At 42.9% G+C, this 16,370-nt stretch overlaps 1 protein-coding gene across 3 annotated transcripts in view; it reads left to right on the top strand.

Annotated features, from left to right (window-relative positions):
• The first annotated feature begins 1,601 nt into the window (after positions 1-1,601).
• The window catches only part of RBM6 (RNA binding motif protein 6), a 106,314-nt gene continuing 91,545 nt past the window's right edge, over positions 1,602-16,370 (top strand). For 2 of the 3 annotated variants that reach the window (XM_078077921.1, XM_078077922.1), the window contains exon 1: positions 1,602-1,760. The gene's annotated coding sequence lies outside the window, so the exon portion shown is untranslated. The remainder of the gene's footprint in view (positions 1,761-16,370) is intronic. The other variant, XM_078077913.1, reaches the window with a different exon arrangement.

Here is a 16,370-nt window from a genome sequence, read left to right as displayed (position 1 = left end):
CACCAGCAATATGCTGATACCTCCCAGATTTGTATCTCTAACACTAAACTTTTACCCTGAATTCCAGACTGATGTATCCAACTACCAATTCCATGTCTCACTTGAATACTAGGCATCACAAATTCAACCTACCACAAACTGAGCTCCTGGTCTTCCTACCAAAACTGCTTCGCCCACATTCTTCCCTCTCTGCCCTCATCCCAGTCCATGTCTCCTGTTTCTACTGTTGCCACACAGGTACAAGTACCACCCTTCTGTGGTTGCGTTTATGGCAACAGACTCCTAATCGGCTGCACTGCTTCTGCCCTTCCTACCTTTAGCCTATTTCCACACAGCAGCCAGAGGGATCGTATTAACACGGATGTGAAGTTATGATATTATTCTATTTAGAGCCCTCCAATGGCTTCCCATCTCCCTCCTTACAGAAACCAAACTCATTTCAGCAGAGATTGTATATCTTGTTGGTTTGTTGTCCATCTCCAATAACTACCCCACCCCCATCTCCAGTAGGGCAGCAAATTTTATCAGCTTTGTTCCTGTAGCCCCAGCACCTGATACAGTGCCTGGCACACACACACCCTTTGTACAGTTCTTGAATGAAGGAATGACTTCCAGGCAAGATGCCTGAAAAGTGGGAAGATAATTTTAAAGAGTACTTAATCCAACAATCTCCTTTGTAGATAAGGATGGCTTTACTTTAGAATGCTTTATAGGCTTTTCTTGCAGCAGATTCCTTTGATCCCATGATGCTGAATTTAGGCTACAAAGTCAGGTTACCTTTCCTAAGGGTCCACTGGTAGAGACACCAGTGGCCGGAACCAGCAAGCGTATTAACAGTGTAGATAACCCACCTGGGAAGCTGAGAGCTTGCCATTTGAAGACTAACTGTACGGAGATCCTGGAAGTGAGCTGCAAACTGAAAGCTTTTCCGCTAGATTGGGAGATTTGCAGATAACCTTCCAGTTCTGAGACCTCGCACGTCACTCTTGGCCAGATTTATCGCCTGAGATCTAGCAAGGCCTTGTGGAAGCTGGGTGGATTTTCCCTTATAGGTAGGACTACTGAACCTTTAACGTAGGTGGTATTTGCTTGATATTCTTGAGCGGGGGATGCCTAACTTGGCAACCCCCTCAGAAAGAAAAGGGGACGAGCCTCTCTGACTACTGCTGCTCTAACTCAAGTGCTTCTCTCGCACCTATCCTCAGGTCTTGGGCAAAAAGGGCTAAGCGGCTTGTGTGGGCCAGCAGCCACTTCCCCGGAAGGCTTAGGCCGGAGAAGTCTCCCTTCCATTGCCTTCACAATGACGGGAAAGGCGTCCTCGAACTAGGCAGATCAAGGCCTGATCTGCGTTCCTGGTGGGGAGCAAAACTTGGGGAGGGAAAGTTAACAGCAGACTGCAAGTCTTGCTCAATTCTAAAGAGAGCACCGGAAGACGAGCCAGGGTCTAAACCACAACCCCCAGCAGGCCCGGCGGGCCTGGGGAAGCACGCCCTCCCATTGGACGCCGGCGAGCAGCGTGCCCTCACGCCTCGTTCCGTATCAGCCCCGCCCCCCCACCACGCGCGAGGCACGGCGGGAGTGGAGTCAGCGCGACCTGTCGCTGTACTCTATCTCCCGGCGGGCCGAGCGCTGAAGGCGGCGGCGCGGCGCCTTTGTGGAAACAGCGGTCGGCGCGGAGGAAGTTCCGGTCTCCGCGACGCTGGGTCGGTGGCGGCGGCTGAGGATTAGGAGGAGCGGGCCGCGGAGGCCGCGCTGCCTCGGTAAGGGCCTGGGGCAGTAGAGAGGGCGTGCCAGAGCCTGCGGGGAAGGAGCGGGCCTGCCAGGCCGCTAGAGAAGTCGCGGGTCCGCGAGGCCTGGAAGCTGCGGCTTCGGTGTCGCGGGGCGATCGCGGCCTCGGTCGGGAAGAAGAGAGCCAAGTGGCGGTGTGGTGAGGGAGGCGCCGCCCTCGGGAGGAACGCCCCGGAACGGTCGCGGGCCCGGGGCGGGGCCCGGCACGGCGGTAGAATTACCGGTCCAGCCTCGGGGCTGTCGGCTGCGGAGTAGGGGGGCTGGCGCGTGGTTACGGTTTGGTGCTTCTGGTCTGCGGACCCGCAGGCGGGCCCTTTCTTCCTCCTTTTTTCCTGCTTTTGCAGGAATCTGATCCAGTTCTGAGGCATCGCTCGAGAGGGAGGCCTTCTTGTGCCTAGCACGTAGCCTCGTCCTTAGACCTGGCTAGACTGGAGTGGGTTCGGCCGGACTACAGGGTGCGAGAGCTCGGAGTCCGGCACGCGGGACTGTAGAACCTGGAGGCGGGGGAGTGGTCTGATGGGTTCTGCGCCCGTTGGGAGAATGTGGGAGGAGGGATGTTTCTTCGTATTTACTCTTTAGATTCCTTTTGGCGTTGTAAATCTGTGTTTTTCTCCTAACTTTAGTATTGATGTGCTACTGGATTCAACTCTAGGAGTGCATTTTTTAATAAAAACAAAGGGTCATGTTTTGTAAGGTACCTAAACTTTAAGGGTAATGGTACTTTTTGCATATTCCAGGTTTTGCATGTGAAGGTCAGAGTTGCTGGATGTAAGTGAAGGAGTTCAGTAGACTCTGATGCGCCTGGTCACTTGGTTCATTTTCTGAACTCTGGATTGTACCCTAGGTTTGTTAGTTTTCAACTTCCTGTTGAGTAATGCCACCAGTGTGAATAGTTTATAATGTCAACATCAGCAAACTTGTGAGGACTGTAGGGAGAGGTATGAAGAACTGATGGGTGACTGGCAATGTATAAAGTAACTAATGGCATGTTACTGTTTTGGTGAAACAGACAAGTTGGACCTGAACCTTGTCTCATTAATTAGCACCTAACTAGGTACTTAACCTATAGGGAAGGTACTAGGTCTCTTTTCTGGACATCTGTAGCACCCTTCTTTATAGAATTCTGTTACCAGACTTGGGTTTATTTTTGTTGCCTTTAGATTCCTAGGTTGTTGTAGCCTTTCATAGGACACTTGTCAAGGCCTGGGTGGGGGAGGTGAGTGGGTGTTACTAAAAGAACTGTTATTGCAAATACTTGAGCAAGGTTATAGTCTTGTGCCAATGTTTAAACGTACAAACTGCTGTTAATCAGATTCAGGGTTGTATTAAAATTAAAACTATTTCCTATAGTTCTGAAATTTTAAAGATCATAAATCATTCCTTGGTGGACTTTTTTTAGCCATATGCCAAGTGCTTAGAATTACTTTTTCTGCCACACTCCCACAATTATTCTTCATCTCATTCGCTTAGTTAATGGGGCATCTGTTGAATGCATTTTATAACCCTCCTGTCATGCTGTGGGACTCAGAATAGCAGAGTGGGTAACTGGGGGAGCTCTAGAATCTGATAGGTTTTGAATCCTTAACTCAACCTCCACTAATTCAGTGACATTGGATAAATTACCTTACTTGAGTTTCCTCATATGTGAAATGAGGCTGTTGTGAAGTTTATGTAATGCCCTTAGAACAGTGCCAGGTGTGCACAAGGTGCTCACTAAATGTTAGCCACCACTGTTGTCTTTTTTTTTTTAAACAGCTTTGAGATACAATTTGTAATTCATATGCCATACAATTAACCATTTAAGGTGTATAATTCAATGCTTTTTATATTACATTGCTAATTTCTTTACAGAGTTGTGGTAAATATATTTTGTTACATATGTTGTAACAAAATTCGCTATTTAAACCATTTCTTTTGATCTTTTTTTATGTTTATTTAAGGAATCTTTACACCCAGCATGGGCTGGAACTCATTACCCAGAGATCAAGAGCCACACACTCTTCTGATTGAGCCAGCCAGGCGCCCCTAAGCCATTTTTAAGTGTAAAACTCAGTGCATTAATTACATACACAGTGTAGTGCATCCATCACCACTCTCTATTTCCAAAACTTTTTCATCACCCCAAACAGAAACTCTATCCATTAAGCAAGTAACTCTCATTGTTCCTTCCCTGCAGCCTAATGATTTATAGTCTGAAATCACTGTGAATTTGCCTGTTCTAGGTATCCCATATAAGTGAAATCATACAATATTTGTCCTTTCATGTTCGACCTATTTCACTTACCATAATGTTTTCATGGTCCATTCATGTCATAGCAGGTATCCACACTTCATTCCTTTTTTTTTTTTTAAGTTTATTTATTTATCTCTACACCGAACATAGAGCTCAAACTCACAACCCTGAGATCAAGAGTTGGTCACTCTTCGACTGAGCCATCCAGGTGCCTCAAACTTCATCCCTTTTTTTAAAAATTACAAAAAATATATTTTAAAAATTGAGATGTAATTGACATACTCATTCTCTTTTATAGCGGAATAAATATTCCATTGGTGTGAATAGGCCACATTTGTTTATCTCTTCATTTGTTGGTAGACAACTATGTTGTTTCCACCTTTTGGCTATTGTGAATCATGCTGCTATGAACGTGGGCATGTGCATATTCTGAATATTAATCTTTTATCAGATATGTGATTTGCAAATATTTTCTCCCAATTTGTGAGGTGCCTTTTTACTCTGTTGAGTGTTCTTTGATGCAGAAGAGTTTTTCATTTTGATGAAGTCCAATTTTTTTCTTTTGTTGACTGTGCCTTTGGTGTCATAGCCAAGAGATCATTGCCAAATCCAATGCATGAAGCGTTTCCCCTATTATTGTAAGAGTTTTGTAGTTTTAGCACTTACATTTAGGTCTTTGATCCATTTTGAGATAATTTTGGTATGTGGTGTTAGGTAAAGGTCCCACTTCATTCTTCTGCACTTGGATATCCAATTTTCCTATGAGCATTGTTGAAAAGGCTGTCTTTCCCCCTTGATAGTCTTGGCACCCTTGTTGAAAATATCCTGACCATGTATGTAAGAATTTATTTCTGGTTTCTCTATTCCACTGATCTGTCTTTGTCCGTATACCAATACCACACTGTTTTGATAACTAGCTTTGTAGTAGGTTTTGAAATCGGGAAATGTGTCTCCTCCAACTGTGTTCTTTTTCAAGATTGTTTTGGCCATTCAGAGTCCTTTGAAATTCCATATGAATTTCAGGATGGGTTTTTTCTAAGCATTGGCTTTAGAATCAGATGGTCTTGAGTTTGCATATTGGCTTTTTCTCATATTAGGTATATTGTTTTGGGTCAAGTTTCAGCCTGTTTGAGCCTCAGTTGCATGGTCTATAAAGTGGGAATAGTAACTGAGTTTACCCTACAGAGGACTTGTGATGATTAAATGAGAGAACCCGTGTAAAGTACTTAACTATGGTAGAGTCAGCAGTCAGCTATGCTTGTCTTTATCACTCTAATTTTGGAGAGTAGGATTAGACATAGGAAGGTCCTTTCCAGCTTAACATTATTATGATTTTATTTTTATTTTATTTTTTTAAGATTTTATTTATTTATTTGACAGAGAGAGACACAGCGAGAGAGGGAACCCAAGCAGGGGGAATGGGAGAGGGAGAAGCAGACTTCCTGCTGAGCAGGGAGCCCGATGTGGGACTCGATCCCAGGACCCTGGGATCATGACCTGAGCCGAAGGCAGACACTTAATGACTGAGGCACCCAGGCGCCCCCGTTATTATGATTTTAAAAACCTGAGCATAGTAGCATTAGTAGTAATATTTATTACATTGTTTTTTGTTTGTTTGTTTGTTTGTTTTATAGATTTTATTTATTTATTTGACAGAGAGAGACAGCGAGAGAGGGAACACAAGCAAGGGGAGTGGGAGTGGGAGAGGGAGAAGCAGGCTTTCTGATGAGCAGGGAGCCCGATGCAGGGCTCGATCCCAGGACCCTGGGATCATGACCTGAGCCGAAGGCAGACGCTTAACCGACTGAGCCACCCAGGTGCCCCGATATTTATTACATTGTTTTAAAATTCTTCAAAACTTTTTTTGGAGACATAGTTTACATATCATAAACTTCCTTCACCTGTAAGTGTTCAGTTTGATGTAATCATCACCACTGTTCAGATTTAGAATATTTCCAGCACCTCAAAACATTCCTTAGCTCCAGTTTGTTGTTTATCCCCACTTCTCCAACTGCAAGTCCTAATATCCACTGATTTGCTTCCTGTCTTTGTAGTTTTATGTTTTCTAGAAATTTCATATAATTGGAATTATACAATTCTCAGTCTTCCTATGTCTGGCTTATTTCACTTGCAATGTTTTTTGAGGTTCATCTGTGTTGTTGCATTCTTCTTTATGGTATGTTTCTTTTGGTTCAGCCATTCACTTATCAGTGGACATTTGGACTATTTCCAGTTTGGCGCTATTATGAACAATGAGGCTATGAATATGATTGCTTCTTATGCATGATCTCATTTACTCCTGATAGTAATCATATGAGGTAGGTACCCTTATTCCAATAGTATAGGAGAGCTTTGAGACATATAGAAGTTAAAAAACTTGTCAAAGGTGCAGTAGTTAGAAAACTGGAGTTTTGATTCAAACCCAGGCATTCTAACTCTAAAACACATGCACTGTGGGTGCCTGGGTGGCTCAGTGGGTTAAGCGTCTGCTTTCGGCTCAGGTCACGATCCCAGGGTCCTGGGATGGAGTCCTGCATCGAGCTCCCTGCTCAGCGGGGAGTCTGCTTCTCCCTCTCCCTGCCACTCCCCCTGCTTGTGCGCGCGCTCTCTCTCTCTCTCTCAAATAAATAAATAAGATCTTTAAAAAAATAAAATAAAACACATGCACTAGGCCAGTGGTTTTGAAATCTCTTTATTCTTGGACCACCTAAAATTTAAAAAAATTTTCCCCCTAAAATTTTGAAAAACTTATTACTCCCTTGCACATTTTTTTTTTTTTTTTTTTAAAGATTTTATTTACTCGGGGCGCCTGGGTGGCTCAGTCGTTAAGCGTCTGCCTTCGGCTCAGGTCCTGATCCCAGGGTCCTGGGATCGAGCCCCGCATCGGGCTCCCTGCTCAGCGGGAAGCCTGATTCTCCCTCTCCCACTCCCCCTGCTTGTGTTCCCTCTCTCGCTGTGTCTCTCTCTGTCAAATAAATAAAATCTTAAAAAAAAAAAAAAAGATTTTATTTACTCATTTGAGACAGAGAGAGAGCATGAGCAGGAGGGAGAGGCAGAGGGAGAGGGAGAAGCAGGCTCCCTGCTGAGCCAGGAGCCCGACATGGGGCTCGATCCCAGGACCCTGAGATCATGACCTGAACCAAAGGCAGATGCCCAACCATCTGAGCCATCCAGGCACCCCGCACCTTGCACATTTTTAAGTTAGCATTAGTGCCTTAACATTTCTATCATAAATGGCTGCAAAGGATGTATTTCCTTGCATAATATATATTGTATGTATGCATGCATATATTATATATATTATATATATATATATATAGTATGTATATATATATAGATAGATAGATAGACAGACCTTGGAGTTGCAGACTTAATTTATGGAAAATGCCATATAATCTAATTGGCAAGTCAGATTTTTAATGTCAGTCATTTAGCCAAATCAGACTGCATCAATGGGAATGCATTCCAAATCTCAATGATTTTCTAAATAAACTCTTAAAGTAATAATAGCTAACATTTATTGAGCATTTTACTTATTGGCCACTGTTCTAATGGATTTGCATTGTCATTCTTTTTTTTTTTTTTTTTAAAGATTTTTATTTATTTATTTGACAGAGAGACAGCGAGAGAGGGAACACAAGCAGGGGGAGTGGGAGAGGGAGAAGCAGGCTTCCCGCTGAGCGGGGAGCCTGACGCGGGGCTCGATCCCAGGACCCTAAGCAGAGTATGACCAGAGATGGCACTTTTAGCCCTTTCCCACTACACTGTACTGCCTTACAAAACTCACTCTTGAACTAGGAGCCTGACTGTAATTTGCTGGTATAAGGAACCAGGATATAAGAATATTTAAACCATGGGGAATTTCTATTTATTTAATTATTAGAGAGAAAGAGTGTGGGTGCGCACAAGAAGGGGGAGCGGGAGAGGGAGAAGCAGGCTCCCCACTGAGCAGGGAGCCCAACGTGGGGCTCGATCCCAGGACCCCAAGATCATGACCTGAGCCAAAGGCAGATGCTTAACCGACTGAGCCACCCAGGCACCCTGGGAAATTTCTTTCTTTCTTTCTTCTTTTTAAAAGATTTTATTTATTTGACGGAGACACAGCGAGAGAGGGAACACAAGCAGGGGGAGTGGGAGAGGGAGAAGCAGGCTCCCCACTGAGCAGGGCGCCCGACGCGGGGCTCGATCCCAGGACCCTGGGATCGTGACCTGAGCCGAAGGCAGACACTTAACGACTGAGCCACCCAGGCGCCCCAAGGGAAATTTCTATTTATAAGAAAAAGCAGCTCTAATGAAATATTTAAATGTCTTCCTGCAGTAATAAAGTCTAATTTGTACATGACTTTGAGATTCCTATGAGATAGCCAAGTGGTGATTTCTGGCAGGCAATTTGGACTTTACAGGAAGTCTAGGCAGAAGATAGAGATGTGGAAATTATCATTGTAGAGATGGTAGTTATTGTTATTAAATTGAGAATGGATGCAGTTGCCCATGTCTAGTCAGCTTTGGCTGCTATGACAAAGTAACATGGACTGGGTGACCTGAACAGTAAAAATTTATTTCTTCAGTGTGGAGAAATTGGAACTTGTATTATTTTCTTGTATTATTTTCTGGAGAAGGGAAGTTCAAAGTCAAGGTGCCTTTTGATTTCGTTCCTGGTGAAGATCCTTTTGGTTTGCAAAAGCTACCTTCTTGCTGTATCTTTATATAGCTGAGAGAAAAATCATTTCTTTTGTTTTTTCTTATAAGGGCACTGATCCCATTCATGAGGGCTCCACTCTTATGACCAAGTTACCTCTCAAAGCCCCCACCTCCAAATACCATCGCATTGGGGATTAGGGCTTCAACATAAGAATTTGGAGGGTGGGTACAAACATTCAGTCCATAGCACCTAAGGATGGCGTGTGGATCAAGAATAGCGCTAAGAAACAGTGTGGAGCCTTGGGGGATTAGCAATATTTGGTGGACATTTATTTAAATAATATTTGAAGGTTTTGTATTTGTGCGTGTGTGTGTGTGTTATTGCATGAGAAAGACTTGAGTATTTTATTTTATTTTTTTTTTTTTTAAAGATTTTATTTATTTTTGACAGAGAGAGAGAGAGTGTACAAGCAGGGGAAGCAGCAGGCAGAGGGAGAGGGAGAAGCAGCCTCCCTGCTTAGCAGGGAGCCCGACGTGGGCCTCGATCCCAGGACTGTGGGATCACGACCCGAGCCAAAGGCAGACGCTTAACTGTCTGAGCCACCCAGGCGCCCCAAGACTTGAGTGTTTATAAGCAAAAAAGAAGCAGTCAGCAGAATGGTAATATGGGCAAAAAAAGTTGAGTGATAGAGCAATATAAGGGTAGGTTCTTCAAACTACAATCTTCAGCCTAGGGGGTACACAAAAACATTCCAGGGAGAATGTGGGCATATGTATATATATATTTTTTTTTTTTTTTTACTTATTTATTTATTTATTTTTTTAAGATTTTATTTATTTGACAGAGACACAGCGAGAGAAGGAACAGAAGCAGGGGGAATGGAGAGGGAGAAGCAGGCTTCCCGCTGAGCAGGGAGCCCGACGCGGGGCTCGATCCCAGGACCCTGGGATCATGACCTGAACCAAAGGCAGACGCTTAACAACTGAGCCACCCAGGCGCCCCTGTATATGTATATTTTTAAAGATTTATTTATTTTATAGAGAGAGAATGCGTGAGCAACGGGAGGGGCAGAGGGAGAGGGAGGGAGGGAGGCAGACTCTGCACTGAGTGTGGGGCTTAATCTCACAACCCTGAGATCATGACCTGAGCCAAAATCAAGAGTCAGATGCTCAACCGACTGAGCTACCCAGGCGCCCTTGCGTATGTATAGATTTAAAGGAATCAGTGTGTAAAACTTTACCTTCCATAAATATTCTTCTAAGAATGAATCTTCTAAATGTAAGAACTAGGGGCGCCTGGGTGGCTCGGGTGGTTAAGTGTCTGCCTTCGGCTCAGGTCATGATCTCCTGATCCTGGGATTGAGCCCCACGTCATCAGGCTCCTGGCTCAGCAGGGCGTCTGCTTCTCCCTCTTACCCCTGCTCCTGCTCGTTCTCTCTCCCTCTCTCTCTCAAATGAATAAATAAAATCTTAAAAAAAAGGAAAAAGAATTAAACCATAAAACTCTTACAAGAAAACGGGGAAATCGTCATGCATTGGATTTGAAAATGATCTCCTGGGTATGACACCAAATGCATAGTCAACAAAAAAAATAGACAAATTGGACTTCATCAAAACTTTCCTTCACCAAAGAACACTGGCAACAGAATAAAAAGGCACCCCACAGAATGGGAAAAAATATTTGTAAATCACATATCTGATAAGGGATTAATATCCAGAATATATAGAAAGCTTCTAAACTCAACAACAAAAAGACAACCTGATTCAAAAATGGGCAAAGGACTTCAATAGACATTTCTCTAAAGAAGGTTATACAGATGGCCAATATGTCCGTGGAAAGATGCTCACCATCATGAATGATTAGGGAAATGCAAATCAAAATGACAGTGAGATGCCACTTCACACCCATTAGGATGACGGTGATCAAAACAACAACAACAACAAAACACCTCCAAAACAGAAAATAACAATGGTTGTTGGTGGTGTGGAGAAATTGGAACTTGTATTATTTTCTTAGGACTGCTATAACTCATACCACGGATGGGGTGGCTTAAATAACAGAAATGTATTTTCTCTCACTCTGGAGGCTAATGTCCAGGATCAAGGTGTCGGCAGTGTTGGGTTTTGGTGAGGCCTTTCTCCTTGGCTTGCAGAAGGCTGCCTTCTTGCTGTGTCCTCACGCAAACTTTCCTCTGTGCATACATTCCTAGTGTCTCTTCCTCTGACACCAGACCTGTTGGATTCAGGTCCCACTCTTAAGACCTCTTTTAACCTATGTCCTTAAAGGTCCTCTCTTCAAATACAAGCCCATCGGGAGCTAGAAGTTCAGCATATGAATGGGGTGGGGAGGGGCACAATTCAGTCCATTGACAGAACCCTTGTACTCTGTTGCTGGGAATGGAGAATAGAGAAACTGGTGTGGAAAACGGTATGGTGATTCCTCATAAATTAAAAATAGAATTACCATGTGATCCAGCAATTCCACTTTTTTTTTTTTAATTTATTTATTTGACAGAGAGAGACAGCAAGAAAGGGAACACAAGCAGGCGGAGTTGGAGAGGGAGAAGCAGGCCTCCCGCCAAGCAGGGAGCCTGATGTAGGGCTCGATCCCAGGACCCTGGGTTCATGACCTGAGCCGAAGGCAGACGCCTAACGACTGAGCCACCCAGGCGCCCCTCCACTTTTTTCTTTTTAAGATTTTTTATTTATTCAGGGACACCTAGGTGGCTCAGTTGGGTAAGCATCTGCCTTCGGCTCAGGTCATGATCTCGGGGTCCTGGGATCGAGCCCCCATCGGGCCCCTGCTCAGCGGGGAGCCTGCTTCTCCCTCTCTGTCTGCTGCTCCCCCTGCTTGTGCTCTCTGTCTTTCTCTATCTCAAATAAATAAATAAAATCTTAAAAAAAAAATATTTATTCATTTGATAGAACACAAGCAAGGGGAGCGGCAGGCTTGCTCCCAAGACCCCGGGATCATGACCTCAGTGGAAGGCAGACGCTTAACTGACTGAGCCACTGAGGTGCCCCTAAAGCACCAATTCCATATTTGGGTATATGTCCAAAAGAATTTAAAGCAGAGTCTCAAAGAGATATTTGTACACCCAGGTTTGTTATTCACAGTAGCCAAAAGATGGAAGTAACCCAGGTGTCCATCAGTGGATGAGTGGATAAACAAAATGTGGTGTATACATACAATGCAATATTACTCAGCCTTAAAAAGTAATGAAATTCTGGGACTCCTGGGTGGCTCAGTCAAGTGTCCAACTCTTGATTTCAGCTCAGGTCACGCTCTCAGGGTTGTGAGGTTGAGGTTGAGTCCTGCATTGGGTTCCATGCTGGGCTTGGGGCCTGCTTGAGATTCTCTCCCTCTGCCCCTCCCACCCCCCTCTCCTCTCTCTTTCTCTTTAGGGGAAGAAGATATATATATATATCTTTTAAAAAAAGTAATGAAATTTTAATAGATGCTGCAATGTGGCTGAACCTTTAAGATATGCTAAGTGAAATAAGCCAATCATAAAAGGACAAATATCATATGGTTCCACTAATAGGATGAGGTACATAGAGTAGTCAAAATCATAGAGACAGAAGATAGAATGGTGGTTGCCAAGGACTGGGTTGAGAGGGGAATGAGGAATTACTGTTTAATGAGTATAAATTTTCAGTTTTGCAAGATGAAAAAAGTTCTGTGGATGGATGGGGATGATGGTTATGTAACATGAATGTATTTAATGCCACTGAACTATACACTTAAATCACTTAAATATGGTTAAAATGGTAAATTTTGTATATAAAATTTTTAAAAATATATATATATATTTTAAAGATTTTATTTATTTGACACAGAGAGCACAAGTAGGCAGAGCCGCAGGCAGGGGGAGAGGGAGAAGCAGGCTTCCTGCTGAGCAGGGAGCATGATGTGAGGCTCGATTCCAGGACTCTGGGATCATGACCTGACCCGAAGGCAGTCGCTTAACCAACTGAGCCACCCAGGTGCCCCTAAAAAATATTTTTTAAAAGATTTTATTTATTTACTTATTTGAGAGAGAGAAAGAGAGTGATGGGAGGACTGGAGGGAGAGGGACAAGCAGACTCCACACTGAGCGCAGAGCCCAACATGGGGTTTGATCCCAAGACCCTGAGATCATGACCTGAGCCGAGATCATGACCTGAGCCGAAATCAAGAGTCGGATGCTCAACTGACTGAGCTCATCCAGGCGCCCCTAAAAATAATTTTTTTTTTTTTAAGATTTTATTTTATTTATTTGACAGAGAGAGACACAGCGAGAGAGGGAACACAAGCAGGGGGAGTGGGAGAGCGAAAAGCAGGCTTCCCACTGAGCAGGGAGCCCGACATGGGGCTCGATCCCAGGACCCTGGGATCATGACCTGAGCCGAAGGCAGATGCCCAACAACTGAGCCACCCAGGCGCCCCCCCTAAAAATAATTTTTAAAAAAGAATGGATATTATTGATTCTCCTTTTCTACTTCCCCTTTCTTACTAACCCTTCTCTTCACTTTACCAAAAAGGCATCTCTCCATTTGAAATCTAAAGTATACTACCCCAGGGACGGAAACCCTCAAGACACCAAACTATGTATTTCATCTCCTTTGGAAGGAGGTTGGGTTGGTTCCATTTTTTTAAGCTATTATGAATAAAGCTGTTGTGAACATTTTTTGTACAAGATTTCATTTATCTTAGGTTGAAGTGAAATTACTAAGTCATAGGATAGTGTTGTCAGACCAGTTTCTAAAGTGGTTGTACCATCTTGCATTCTTTCCCGCAGCGTATGAGTTCTGATTGCTGAAAATCCTTGCATATTTGCTTTTTAAGTCTTTTTAATTTTAGCAGTTCTAGTGGGTGGGTATTAGTATCTCATTGTGGTTTTAATCTGTGTTCTTTATGACCAATAATAGTAAGCATTTGTCAGATGTGTGTTACAAATATTTACTCTTGTTCCATAGTTTGCCTCTTCATTTTTTAAAGTGTCTTTTGAAGAACATGTTTTTTTGTTTTTAAAGATTTTTTATTTATTTGATAGAGAGAGACACAGCAAGAGAGGGAACACAAGCTGGGGGAGTGGGAGAGGGAGAAGCAGGTTCAGGGAGAACCAGAAGAGCTGGATGTGGGCCTCGAACCCAGGACCCTGGGATCATGACCCAAGCCGAAGGCAGACGCCTAACAAATGAGTCACCCAGGTGCCCATGAAGAACATGTTTTAATTTTAATCTTTTTCTTTATTGTTAATGCTTTTGGATCCTTTATAGAAGTCTTTGCTGACACAAAGCTCAAAAAGATTTTCTCCTGTGTTTTCTTTTAGAAGCTTTATAGTTTTAGCTTCTACATTTATGTCTGATCCATTTTCAATCAGCTTTTAAGTGTGGTATGATGGTAGGCAAGCAAGTGCCATCAAAGGGGAATCAGGATATGGTTCTGGAGAGGAGTCTGAGAAACAGACGCCACATCTAGGGATGGCAGCAGGCTTGTAATTCCCCATTCCAAATCGGAGGACTCTTTAGAGGCCCTGTAATTGGAATCAGTACACTTAAAATCTTTTAACAGAAATTTTGCAAGGAACAAGGGTGCTGCCAGCAGCCACTGATTCCCACAGTGCATATTAAAGTTGCTACTGTTTAAAAATTCAGAGGTGGGTCTTATTTGGTAGGTGCTCAAATCAACCTTTGCCTGTTGATGTGCCCTTGATGTTCTTAGTTGAGTGTCCTGTGCGGCCCAAAGCATTTACTTTGGAAAAAAAATTAGAGTGTTTGGTGTAGGATTAAGCCGCTGCATACTGCAGATAGAATAGGACCCCTGGTTCTGCTTTTTGGCTTTTGGAACTGAAATCATGATTAAAAAGGATGGCCCTGGGTATTAGAATTATGCTCTTAGAGGTAAAATTCTTGGACCGTTGCAAGATGGACCAGAGTGGAAGTGTTTGCCAAGAATTTTTTCATTTATTATTTATTACTCTTTTTTTAAAAAAGATTTATTTATTTGAGAGAGAGAGCAAGCAAGCACACATGTGAGTGGGAGGAGGGGCAGAGGGAGAGGGAGAGAGAGAATCTCAAGCAGACTCTGCTGAGCGTGGAGTCCAACATAGGGCTCAGTCTCATGACCCTGAGATTATGACCTGAGCTGAAATCAAGAGCCGCATGCTCAACCAACTGAGCCACCCATGTGCCTCCTAAGAATGCTTTTATTAATGAAGAATGAAAGGCAGAGGAGGCTCGAAAACAATCAGCTACCATCATTGTTCCAACCATAAACAGTGCTGACCTACAGTGGGGGGTCTTTTTTGCCAAACCTACTGGTCAGCTTCCAGGAAACCAGTCTTTAGGTTCTAGAGGAGTGTGGTTGCAAAGTTCAGCGGAAGGGCATCAATAGAAGTGTAGCCTATAGATTAGTATAATGCTTACCATCCCCAGAAGCAGCTGACCCTGTTCAACTGCTATTCATATGGAACCATTTTTCACTTCAATCTTCAAAATTTTTATTTGACTATTAACTACTCATCCAGATCTGTACCTGCATTAGTTTCCTATGCTAATTTTCAGAACTCACCAAGGGGTCCTTTTACTGATTGGTGGGTAGCATGTGTTGGGGGTGGGATCTGGGCAGTTTAGGTGGCAGGCCCTTCTGTTCCATTGATCTCTATGCTCATCCTTATGCCAGTGCCATACTGTCTTGATTACTGTAACTTTGTATTAAATCTTAAAATCAGGAAGTGTGAGTCCTCTAACTTTGTTATATATACAGGCATACCTTGTTCCGTTACATTTTGCAGATACTGCATTTTTTACAGATTGAGGAAGGTTTATGGCTACCCTGAGTTGAGCAAGTCTATCAGTGCCATTTTCCACCAGCTTTTGCTTACTTTGTATCTCTGTATCACATTCTCAAGATATTTCAAACTTTTCATTGTTATTGTATTTGTTATGGTGATCTGTGATCAGTGATTACAATTTGCTAAAAGCTCAGATGATGGTTAGCATTTTTTAACAAAGTATTTTTTTTAATTAAGGTATGTGCGTTGTATTTTTAGAATGCTATTGCACACTTAATAGACTACCATATGGTGTAAACATTTATATGTACTGGGAAACCAAAAAATTCATTTCACTCACTTTATTGCAGTTTCACTTTATTGCAATAGTCTGGAACCAAACCTGCAATATCTCCAAGGTATGCCTGTATTCTTTTCTGTTTTGCACAGATGGTATGATATTACAAATAGTATTTTGCACTAATAGCTTATCCTAGATAGTTAACATAGCTACCTCATTTTTTTTGAGAATTGCATGGCCTTTCAGTAGTGCAGTATACTCTATTGATGTACATTTAGATTTTATAATCTTTTGCTGTTACAAACAGCGCTGCACTGTGTGTGTTTGTAAACATGTCACCTCACACTGTAAGTTTCTAGAGAATGAATTCCTAGAAGAGGAACTAGAAAGTCAGGTAATATGCACTTGAAATTTTGTGAATATTAGTTTTCCTTATGTTACTGATTTTTAACTTCATCCCCATTGGTCGGAGAAGATACTTATGTGGTATCTACCTTTTTATATCTATTGAGACCTGTTTGTGGTTTAACAAATGGTTCGTTCTGGAGACTATCCCAGGTGCACTTAAGAAGATGTGATTCTGCTACTGTTGTGTAGAGTGTTTATATGTGTCTGTTAGGTCTAGTTGATTTATTATGTTCTCTATTTC

The sequence above is a fragment of the Halichoerus grypus genome, chromosome 1, assembly GCF_964656455.1.
Source record: "Halichoerus grypus chromosome 1, mHalGry1.hap1.1, whole genome shotgun sequence".
Lineage (NCBI taxonomy): Eukaryota > Metazoa > Chordata > Mammalia > Carnivora > Phocidae > Halichoerus > Halichoerus grypus.
Note: the sequence above shows the minus strand (reverse complement) of the source record. Positions and strands in the feature narration are given on the sequence as shown.